This window comes from Impatiens glandulifera, chromosome 4 (genome assembly GCF_907164915.1).
Source record: "Impatiens glandulifera chromosome 4, dImpGla2.1, whole genome shotgun sequence".
NCBI classification, from domain to species: domain Eukaryota; kingdom Viridiplantae; phylum Streptophyta; class Magnoliopsida; order Ericales; family Balsaminaceae; genus Impatiens; species Impatiens glandulifera.
The window spans coordinates 6472124-6485048 of NC_061865.1; positions in this window are offsets into that span (position 1 = coordinate 6472124).

Sequence of the window (12925 nt, forward strand, 5' to 3'; positions counted from 1 at the left end):
TAAATGTTCCGGTTGATTAACTGCAGCCACTCAGTCATAAATGTTCCAGTCAGTTGATTAACTGCAGCCGCTCAGTCATAAATGTTCCGGTTATTGAATGAGTCGCTCAGTCATAAATGTTCCGGAAATGTTCCGGTTGATTAAATGCTGTATGTTCCGGTTGATTAAATGTTGTCAAGCTCCGGTTATTAAATGAGTAACCCAAATCCAGAAGCAATCTCCAGGCAGCAGGTAGCTGTCAGGCATGCTTGTTCAAATCCAGAAGCAATCTTCAGGCAGCAGGTAGCTGTCAGGCATGCTTGTCCAAATCCAGAAGCAATCTCCAGGCAGCAGGTAGCTGTCAGGCGGCCGGCTAAGAGCTGCCATGTGTCCAAAATGCAAACCGGTTAAGTGCATGTCTGCCATGTGTCCAACATGCAAACCGGCTAAAGCGCATGTCTGCCATGTGTCCAAATTGATCTGTCCAAGAGGGAAGGCGTGCAAGCCTCTTGATCATTACCAGGAGAGAGAAAATATGACCGTTGTGTCCTCTCAGCTATAAAAGGAAGACGAGACGTCTTCATTTAAAGCAGTAGCAGTGATCAAGCGAAAAATATCAATCACATCTTTTTAAGAAAATCATTAAGTTAGAGAGATAAAGTCATATATTCCAAAAACCGGTTTGCCTAAAACCGGAAGCTTTTTTGTGTGTTGTTGTGTTGAGTTGTATTACATCAAAGTGTGAGTTTGGTGTAACCGGCGAGTAGCGAAGTTGGGCTCGACCGGAAGTGTAATTGTAACTCTAAAGAGTTAGTGGAGATCCTTCTCATAACCTGAGAAGAAGGGGTGACGTAGGAGGGTTTGCTCCGAACATCCATAAACAAATCTCGTGTCTCGTGTTCTTTCCTTTGCTTTCATTTCCTGTTTGCGTAACATAAACCTCAAACCAATCATACATCTAAAACCGGTCACTCACATCCATTAAACCGACTCCTTCTTAAAACTTCATCCGAATCGTATTCGTTGCTTCAGATTGAAACGGACATTTCCGCACTTGAACTCGGTTCAAGAGTCTGTGACAATCTGTGTAGTGTTAAGAGCGGTTTTAGTCTCTAACCGGACTATCACCAAAGTGTTGTGTGTTGTGTAAGCGGCCACCCTTTACCGAAACCGGAAAACACCCCGGTCCTCCAAGGGCGTCCCCGATCCTAACAAGTGGTATCAGAGCAAGGTTCTTAACACTCAAGCAACCGAATATCATCATGTCTTTCATCAACGAGCCCCCCATGTTCTGCATCGAAGAATATGTTGATTGGAAGATACGGATGGAAGTGCATTTGGCCTCACAAGACGACGACATGTGGTATGTTATTACCGATGGTCCGATAAAGATTGATAAGCCAAGATACAAATGGACGACGGAAGATAAGAAGATGAATAACTTGGATAATGTTGCTAAAAACATTTTGTTCAAGTCGTTGGACAAAAACATGTTTAGTAAAATCAAGTTTTGCTCCTCTGCTAAAGAAATTTGGGAGAAGTTGATCCAATTGTGTGAGGGCAGCGACAAAATAAAAGAGAACCGGAAAGATCATAAGGCTCTGATAGCTTATGAAATCAATAGCAAATGGGCCGATAGCGATTCGGACGACTCATCATCCAGCGACGGCGATGATAAAGTTGATGCATGCTTCATGGCGGAGAAAGAATCTGAGGTATTTGATTTCTCTTCTGAAGAATTTACTAAAGAAGACTTAGTTATTGCACTCAATGACATGGTCGATGAGTTCAAAAAATTGTCTGTTTTAATACCGACCCAAACAAAATGTGAAACCGGAAAGTCAAGTGGTACCGCTGGTGAGCCAAGCGGAACCGAGACTTACGAACCGGTTGGACTATCCTTAGAGAATGAGAAGCTCAAGGAGACAGTCCAATCGTTAACCGAAGAAAATGAGAGAATTAAATATGTCACGGCTTCTTGGAAGAGATCTAGTGAAGCGGTAAGCCAGATGTCTAATTACCAAAGACATCCCAAATGTAAATTTGGTATTGGTTATAACAAATCCGCCACTCACAATCACTCCAACGGGATGAAACTCACAAAAGACAATCTTCCTTTCATAAGATTTGTCAAGAGTTCATCAACCGACAATGAGGCACAATGTGACTCAAAACCGGAAAAAGAAATAAAATATGTAAGTCCAACTGACTCGGAAAGATGGCTTCATCCTGAGAGAAGGAAAGCCAACCGGCCAGTAGGTAAACAAACCGATACACACTCACATAAAATCAATCAAAAGTCACCACAAAATAAGGCACTCTTAGGACAACAGAAAGATGTTAAGTCAAGAACCGGAAAAGTGATTAGAACCATAACCGGGAAAGTTATCCGACTTATTAAAGTCTGGATTCCCAAGGGACTAATAAGCCACGGACCCAAAGAAAAATGGGGACCAGATTCTCTATTGTCTATAAATGCAGGTAAATCAAGACAGAAGCTTGGAAGAGATAGCATGGCATCCGGACAGCCGGCTGCTGACGAACACAGCATTTGAAGGGAACAAGCATGAAGTGGCTAACATCCTCACAAAGCCACTTCTCGAGTCTAAGTTTTCTTCCCTTAGAAATATTTTAGAATTGTTAGATTACAAAATTTGAAGAAAATTTGTTAAAAAAAAAACGGCCAAACAAATATAAGTTTTTCAAAAACCGGCCAAACAAGTGTAAGTTTTTCAAAAACCGGCCAAACAAGTGTAAGTTCTTCAAAAACCGGCCAAACAAGTGTAAGTTCTTCAAAAACCTGCCAAACAAGTGTAAGTTCTTCAAAAACCGGCCAAACAAGTGTAAGTTTTTCAAAAACCGGCCAAACAAGTGTAAGTTTTTCAAAAACCGGCCAAACAAGTGTAAGTTCTTCAAAAACCGGCCAAACAAGTGTAAGTTCTTCAAAAACCGGCCAAACAAGTGTAAGTTCTTCAAAAACCGGCCAAACAAGTGTAAGTTCTTCAAAAACCGGCCAAACAAGTGTAAGTTCTTCAAAAACCGGCCAAACAAGTGTAAGTTCTTCAAAAACCGGCCAAACAAGTGTAAGTTCTTCAAAAACCGGCCAAACAAGTGTAAGTTCTTTAAAACCGGCCAAACAAATATAAGATTTTTAAAAACCGGCCACACATTACAAGTTTTGAATATTTATTCTAAATAATCAAAAAGGGAGAAATTGATAGAAAAATTAAGTAAGTTAATTTTCTCAAAACCGGCCACACATTACAAGTTTTGAATATTTATTCTAAATAATCAAAAAGGGAGAAATTGATAGAAAAATTAAGTAGATTAATTTTAAACCGGTTAGAAAATAATTGTTATAACTTATGAAAAATATATGTTAAACCGCTAAGTTATATCAAATATATTAACTGGTTTAAATATAACAAGAAGTTGTTGTAGCGTAGTGGTAAATGCCTCTGCTTGTCACACAGGTGACCAGGGATCAAATCCCACTGGCTGCAAATAATATTTAAAGTTTTGCTGTTTCAGGGAAATTGAGCAAAATCCATTCGGTTGGAAATATATATACCGTTCCGGTTGTTTGACTTCGGTTTGAAGTAAAAGCAACCGCAACCGGTTTGTCCAAGAAGTTCAGTCAACCGGTTGGTCAACCGGAGTTCAGTCAAGGAGTCCGGAACCGGTCAGTAAAGTTCAGTCAAACCGGATTGGTCAACCGACACTTAATGCAACCGCTCAGTCATAAATGCTCCGGTTGATTAACTGCAGCCGCTCAGTCATAAATGTTCCGGTTGATTAACTGCAGCCGCTCAGTCATAAATGTTCCGGTTGATTAACTGCAGCCGCTCAGTCAGAAATGCTCCGGTTGATTAACTGCAGCCGCTCAGTCATAAATGCTCCGGTTGATTAACTGCAGCCGCTCAGTCATAAATGTTCCAGTCAGTTGATTAACTGCAGCCGCTCAGTCATAAATGTTCCGGTTATTGAATGAGTCGCTCAGTCATAAATGTTCCGGAAATGTTCCGGTTGATTAAATGCTGTATGTTCCGGTTGATTAAATGTTGTCAAGCTCCGGTTATTAAATGAGTAACCCAAATCCAGAAGCAATCTCCAGGCAGCAGGTAGCTGTCAGGCATGCTTGTTCAAATCCAGAAGCAATCTTCAGGCAGCAGGTAGCTGTCAGGCATGCTTGTCCAAATCCAGAAGCAATCTCCAGGCAGCAGGTAGCTGTCAGGCGGCCGGCTAAGAGCTGCCATGTGTCCAAAATGCAAACCGGCTAAGTGCATGTCTGCCATGTGTCCAACATGCAAACCGGCTAAAGCGCATGTCTACCATGTGTCCAAATTGATCTGTCCAAGAGGGAAGGCGTGCAAGCCTCTTGATCATTACCAGGAGAGAGAAAATATGACCGTTGTGTCCTCTCAGCTATAAAAGGAAGACGAGACGTCTTCATTTAAAGCAGTAGCAGTGATCAAGCGAAAAATATCAATCACATCTTTTTAAGAAAATCATTAAGTTAGAGAGATAAAGTCATATATTCCAAAAACCGGTTTGCCTAAAACCGGAAGCTTTTTTGTGTGTTGTTGTGTTGAGTTGTATTACATCAAAGTGTGAGTTTGGTGTAACCGGCGAGTAGCGAAGTTGGGCTCGACCGGAAGTGTAATTGTAACTCTAAAGAGTTAGTGGAGATCCTTCTCATAACCTGAGAAGAAGGGGTGACGTAGGAGGGTTTGCTCCGAACATCCATAAACAAATCTCGTGTCTCGTGTTCTTTCCTTTGCTTTCATTTCCTGTTTGCGTCACATAAACCTCAAACCAATCATACATCTAAAATCGGTCACTCACATCCATTAAACCGACTCCTTCTTAAAACTTCATCCGAATCGTATTTGTTGCTTCAGATTGAAACGGACATTTCCGCACTTGAACTCGGTTCAAGAGTCTGTGACAATCTGTGTAGTGTTAAGAGCGGTTTTAGTCTCTAACCGGACTATCACCAAAGTGTTGTGTGTTGTGTAAGCGGCCACCCTTTACCGAAACCGGAAAACACCCCGGTCCTCCAAGGGCGTCCCCGATCCTAACAGACTACATCTGGGGAACACAAGGCAGAGGAGGAAAAAAAGTCAAATGGGAGGATGTTTGCACTCCCATAGAAGAAGGCGGACTAGGAATAAAAAAGTTGTGTTGAATGGAACAAAGCCCTCGCCATCAAAAGCTTATGTGAGTTGGAGCAAAAAGCGGACTTCCTATGGGTCAAATGGGTGCATACAAGATTTATGAAAGAAGAGCAGAGTATCTGGACACGGAGCATCAATGAAAGAATGGCATGGTCATTGAACAAAATCCTAAAAACAAAAAAATATTTCTTTCAAATAGTGAAAACCACAATTGGAAATGGAAGAGGGGTACTATTCTGGCATGATCCTTGGCTGGATAATATTCCCATTATGTTCAAAGAAGAAATGCAAGAAAACAAAGTTAGAAGAGAATACATCAAGTACTCATTTAGAGACGTCTATGAAGGTAAATATGATTCACTTTTGAGGCGTATTCTAGAAGGTGATAGAATTCTAAACCTAATGAGGCAGAAACAACTCAATGAAAGTAATGATGAAATATGCTGGAAAACAGAAAGCAATGAGAAGTTTATTATAGGAAAGGCATGGGAAATAGTTAATACAAGAGGACAAGAGGTAGATTGACATAATATGGTATGGTCATCAAAGATTATTCCTCGTCACCAATTTATTCTCTAGATGGTATACAGGAAAAGGTTGACAACAAAAGACATAATTCAAAAATACATAAAAATTCCTGATATCAACTATGTCCTTTGTTCGGGAGTTGAGAAAAGCATAAACCATTTATTTGGGGAATTCTCTTTGGTAATACAAATCTAGAGGATGTATGCTGCAAACATGAACATCATCAACTTTCTAGGAATGTTGGAAGAAATCCAAGAGTGGATGAAGAATAAAGCAAAAGGAAAATCCTTCTATGTAAGTATGTTGAAATGCTACTTTGGAGCAGTAATCCACAATATCTAGAAAGAAAGAAATTTAAGAACTTACAGTGGAAGAAGTAGAACTGCTGAAGATATTTGGAGAGATATAACTTCAGATGAAAATGCACTCATTCAATCCTGGAAAGGAATCGAAAGGAATGAAGAGAATAGAAAGCTCTGTCAGATATGAGATATTTTGTTTGAGAAGGTCACAAGTAGAATAAAAGTAAAAACGTTGTAGGCGCTAATTGATTGTTGTTATTGTCTGTAATTCAATTATTGTTTCATTGTCAAATCTAGAAATGGTCTAAATCTGATCTTAAACTTTTTTATTTTTTTTCTTTTTTGTGGTTTTTTAATGAAATGACACTAAGCTATTTCCCAAAAAAAAAATGTATTCATTCGTTTTGGCCAAGTTAGAAATTTAGATCAATCTTTTTATACTTCTAAATCAAAACGTTGGATTTGGCCATTCCTCAAATTCTGTTTTGAAACATTTTACATTCTCAAAGATATTGATTGTTGCATAGTGATTTGTTCAAATGTAAACAAAATTTGGTAAATTTTTCAAGACAATTCATAATGACATTGGTTTAGATAGAATTTAATTCGAAAATCATTTATAGTTTACGAGAAAATTGTACTATAAGATTACTTCCCTTGAATTTTCAATATTTTCGAAAATATTACACAACTATTTTAATCACATTTATATTATCCACCGTGAAATCGATTTCAGAATCATATTAATATAGTCTTGGAATATAATAGATTGGAATATAATAGAGTCGTCTTATAATTGATTAATAACATTGTTATGGGAGTTCAAATATATGATAAAATAGTACTTTTTTTTACTTTATAAAAGTTCATGCTAAGGATGCTAATGGGTATTTTTAGGAGGTCAACATGGGTAATTCAAATTGGATTTGAATTTGACAATATGAAATATGTGATTTTTTATTTTATTATATAATATTTATCCATTTAATTGAATATTTATTAAATTATTTGTCTGAAACATGTGATTATGATTACAAATTTCAATTTGAAAAGATATCATCCAAAATTATAATAAAAGATCATCCAAAATTATAATATAAAATATCGATATTTTATAATTTATTTAATTTATCCTGATAGTTAGTGTAAGAAATGTTAAATAATGGATGTATGTATCCAATTTTTTATTTTGAGTTAAAACTAATTTTGTAATGTTATGTTTATAAAATCATTATTTTTGTACTTTTTTTTATTTAGTGTCATCAATACAGATAATCATTTTTTAATAATCAATATATATTTTTTATACAAATATTATCATGAATTTCCATATCAATATTAAAATTTATAAAATAATCAACCTCTTTAAAATATTTTTAAAATATAGATATTGACTTAAAAATTTCATCAAATTTAATCAACTATAAAGTACTATGGTGTTCAATAGACACACTAAAGTTGAATTGTGAAGTTTAGTTCAAAATAATTTTTACTTAATTTTAGGTGCGAATTTTGGTAGGTGGAGAAATTGAGAATGGTGTTAATAATACGTTCTTGTATATAAAGATATGGTGGTATATGTAATATCGAATTTGATGAATGGTGGTTCAAATTAAGAGAATAAGTGTAAACAATGTCATTAATGAAATTTACATATTTAGTAGGGTAGGTAAAGAACTCTTGTACTTATCTTTCTTTTGAAATTTAAAGTTTATCTATCATGTCTAAAGTTAGACAAAGAAGACGTACAAGTACATTCTATCCTATTTAATTTATCATTTTATGCATATTTTAATATTTTTTTTGCAAATTTATTGAATAATTTTAAAGGTAATTAGAGAATTAGACGAGAAAAATGTTAAAAGGTAAAATACATATTTGTGTATTTTAAAATTTGATATTCTTAACTTGTATGCATATGAATATTATTTTATGTGTATTTTACTATAATTTTATTTTAATTTTATTATTATCTTCTAATTGTGTGATTTTTTTATCATATAATATTCATTAATTTAATTAAATATTTATTAATGATTTTAAAACATGTGGTCTTAATTATTATTATTATTATTAAAATGAAAAGATATTTTGTAAAATTATAATATAAAATATCGATTTATTTGATTAATTTATAATGGAAAGAGTTATTGTAATAAATGTTAAATGATGATTTTGAGATAAACTAATTTTGTAATTTTGACGTTTTGAAAATCACACTTCTTTATACAAAAGTGAATTGAATCATTTAGCACTCTATACTCTTTTTTTAACATCTTCAATATATGGACAGTGAATTCAAATATTAGCTTACAAATCATTATATACTTTTACATAAATATTATCATCTGGTGGTTATTTTTTCCATAACAATATCAAAATTTATAAGAGAAATAACCTCTTTAAAATATTTAAAAAAATATAGATCTTGGTTTCATCCAATTTAATCAACTATAAAGAACTAAGTGTTCAATGTAAAACTCTCAATTGTTGAATTGAAAATTTTAGTTCCAAATTAATTTTTAATTATGTATTATTACTTATGGTGTTTCCCATATTGATGGATACTTTGACCAACTCGAATCGACTCGTAAAATGTGATGCATCTCAGTTTTGCTTTAAGCGAGAATACATATTTAAAATAATTAGGATATCAAGGTGTTATTTAACTATAGCTATGGGTTATTTAAGTTGGGTTCGAAGTCGTGAATATGAAATGAGACTTTAAGCGCATATCAATTCATACATAAAAAAAAAAGTAAGCATATATATATATATATATATATATATATATATATATATATATTAAAATTATTCATAGGTAACATTTACGTTTTTTAGACTTTTTGTTCTCAAACTTATTTCAAGTTAGCACAAAAGCCTAACTTGACTTCTAGTGAAGGGGTGGAGGTGGCGATTTCCCATGTGGAGTTCCACTTGGAGGTGGTTTCGGCTTACTTTTATGAGGTGATGGTTTCCCTCCAACTGGCGGTTCACCTTCTTGTGGCGGTAATGGAAAATGCGGAACTGGTGGCACGGCATGGTGTGAAGTCCGAGGTGGTTTCGCGTTTGAAGTCTTATATGATTCGGGAATAGGGGGGAGGGGACTGCCACTAGCGGTGTTGATGGAGAGAGTAATTACCACCAGCAGGATCACCAAGCAGGGGCGAAGCCAGGATTTGAAACCTACCCGGGCTAATTTTTTATTAAAAAAATCTATCCGGGCTAGTTTTATAGTTTTCTGTCACCAATGCCTTTTAGCGACGAAAAATAACTTTTTAGCGACGGAAAATAACCAATAACGACGGTAAAGTACCGTCGTTATTGATAAACTACATAAGGCTCCCCGGGCTACAGCCCGGGCCAGCTTGCACTTGGCTCCGCCCCTGTCACCAAGAGATATTGGAAAACAGACGCCATCGTAAACTACTTTCAATTATATAATATACTTGACAACACTAGCTAGCTTATATAGAGGAAAATACAGACCCTATTTTACAACCAAACCAGGCCATATGTGTGAGATTTAGAGAATTTATTTGTATTTAGGAAATCTATGGTTGAAGTGATGGCATAAAGTTTAAAAAAATGTAAAGTAGTTTCACAAATCACTTTAAAAATAATCTAAATAAATGAAGTTATCACTAACTTTAACTTTAAATCTTAGATATATAAATATAAATATATATATATATATATATATATTTATATATATATCATAAAAGAAAGTAAAAGAGTGTGAAGGAAATGACGAAAGAGAAAGATAGAAAATAACTATTTTTTATTTATTTTTTTATGTAGGTCATTGGTTTGAAATAAAAAAAATAAAAATAAAGAAAAGAAGAAGGAATTAGACTTTAGTTTTTACACGTTTCAATTTTTAAAAGCCTTCTACCCTAAATTATAAACAGTAATATTAAACTCAAATTTCATAATTTTCAAACTAGTTAATCTGAAATTATCCGGTCTCTCGAATTCTGATTATTTTTCCATGAAAAATGGCATTTGAATGTAAAAACAAGCCTAAATATTTGTGTTACGTATATTTTTTCTAACAACAATATAATACTAAAAAATAATGATTTTTCAAATCCCTCCATTTGAAAGTATGGGATCATCTAAAATTAGAGTATTTTTGGAAAAATTGTGTCTAGATCGATATTCAATGGTCATTATGAGCCAATTCTAAAATGTGTTTCTGATTTGTGTTTTTTATGTCCAATAATAAAGTATGATCAACATATTAGACCGGATAGACATATCTTAATTTTGTGGTGTAAAAATGAAGTGTCTACGATACTAGAATAAAATTTGTATATTGTCAAATATTTAATATAGAAATAATTCAGTTTTAATTCAGATTTTATCATGCAAATTCAACTAAAAGAAACGCTAAAATATATTTAATAGAAATTAATATGATGTTTTGGAATGAAATTTGTGAAACATTTAGGTGGGTTAGTGTATATATAATATATTATTATATTATTATATTATATTATACTTATTATATTATTTATACATATACTTAATGAAAAACATGAATGAGAAAAATATATACTTATTAGGATATTATTAACCAAGACAATACTTATTAAGATTAATACCTTAGTTGGCTTGAACCGCATTCAAGCATTATGCTATCATCCCTATCACCAACATAATTCCACCCGCATAAATATCAAAATTTTGATTATTAATTAATCTTTCTTAACAACAACTAATTCAACCAACAAATTAATTATTTGATAAATATTGAGATTTATGGATGAGAAAATCTAATCAATTAATTAATGACAAGATAAATCCTGAGAACAGTGATTGAGATAATAAACATAATTTATGTATATAGTAAAATCAATAATAACTTCAAATCAAATATTTTAAACAATAATTTTAATTAAAACAAATAATAAGATTTAAAATTTTAATTCATATAAATTTATATTTATAATTTATTTTATCAATATATAATATATAATATATAATAATGCATGCTCATTTGTGTAAGTAACAACGCATGAACTTTTATTTTACATCACTATTTAATGTTACTTATATCTTTTTTTTTTTTTGTTGTTGTAGGAATTAATTTTGTATGACACTAACTATGAAGTTATCACTAATAGTATCAATAACCAGCAGGTATGTGAAATTTGGGCTTTGTTTAGATTCGAATTATTTAAATGATTTGTGATGATTTTGAAGTGAGTATATTTTTGATATAAATATTATTACACCAATATATTATTTTAATGATTGTAAGAAAAGAATAGTTAGGGTTTCTAGTGTACCCTATTCTTTTTTTAATATTCTTTCTTCTTTCGTGTTCTTATTTCAAGTTAACCGAAATTCCTAAATTGACTTCTATTAAATGGGAAAAAATAAATACCAAATTTAACCCACTTCAATTTTTTTCAAATCTTTCATAAATTACACATTTTTTAGTCAACGAAACCTTTTTTAACAAATTATGTGTAAAAAATATTCAATTTAAAAAACACGAAAAAAAAATCATTTGTAAATAACATTTCATTTATAAATGTGAAAAATAATTAGAAAAAAAAATAATGCATTAAAATAAGAAAAAAAATGTTATGTTAAAAATATCTCAAATAAGTAAAATTGACACAATTTAAAATTTTAAAAAAAGAACAAAGTTCTCCCTCAAATAGCAATTAAGTCAAAAATTATTATTTACAAAATAGTTAACAATATCTCAATCTTTAAAAAGAAAAAAAATGTATTAGTTGTATAGTAGATATAGTTTATAGGTTCAATTAACTCGTATGCATGTTTTTTTATTTCATTCTTAGACTTTTGTTTTGCTGCCCTGCCAATCACTATGATTGATCGGAATTTTTAACTCCATATAGATAAAAAAAAAAAAATTACCACAATGAGCCTTTTTTTTTCTTATAGTTGAAACCAAAATACATGGATCTCATTTCCATTGACCACCATTGAGATTCATCTCACATTCATGTTAATACTAACCTTCTCTAAAGTTATCATAGGCCGGAGTTCACAAAAGACCGACATCTTATTTTGACAAATCAATGAGCCAATTTTGCTAGAACTCCCAAACCAATTAAAGAACAAAACAACTATTAGCAGGAAGAGCTAAAATTTAAAACTATGGGACATGAATTTAGTGTAATTTAAAAACATGTATAATTAATCAAAATTCAAAATTTTTACCTTTTTAAAACATTCTAAGCAAAATTAAAAACAGTATTACTACACTCAAAATTCATAATTTTTCGGACCAGTTAATTTATATGTATCAATTCTCCTAAATTCCGATTTTGTTTTATGCAAAAATGGCGTTTGGATGCAAAAACAAGCATAAAATTGGTGTTAGGTACATTTTCTCCCACAACAATATTATACTCAAAATTTATGGTTTTTTAAACTGGTTTGAAGGTATGAGACCATCTAAAACTAGAGTAATTTTAGAAATCGGCGTCTAGACCAATATCAATGGTCATTCTGAGCAATGTTTAAAAGTGTTTCTGATTTGTATTTTCATGTCCTATTCAAGTATAATCAACCGTATCTTAATTTTGGGTATAAAAAGTTAAAGTCTCTACAATACTAAAATAAGATTAGTACATTGTCACCTAGTTTGTGTAAACATAATTCAATTTTAATTAAAATTTTATCATTCAAATTCAACTAAAAGAAACACTAAAATATATTTAATAGAAATTAAACAAATGTTTTTGACTGAAATTTGTGAAGAATTTAGGTGGGGTAGTGTATATATAATATATTGTTATATTATATTATACTTATTATATTATTTATACATATAATTAATTAAAAACATGAACGATAAAAATTATTACTTATTAGGATATCATTTATATGGACAATACTTATTAAGATTAATACCTCAAGTGGCTTGAACCACATTTGGCCATTTCTCTATCACCA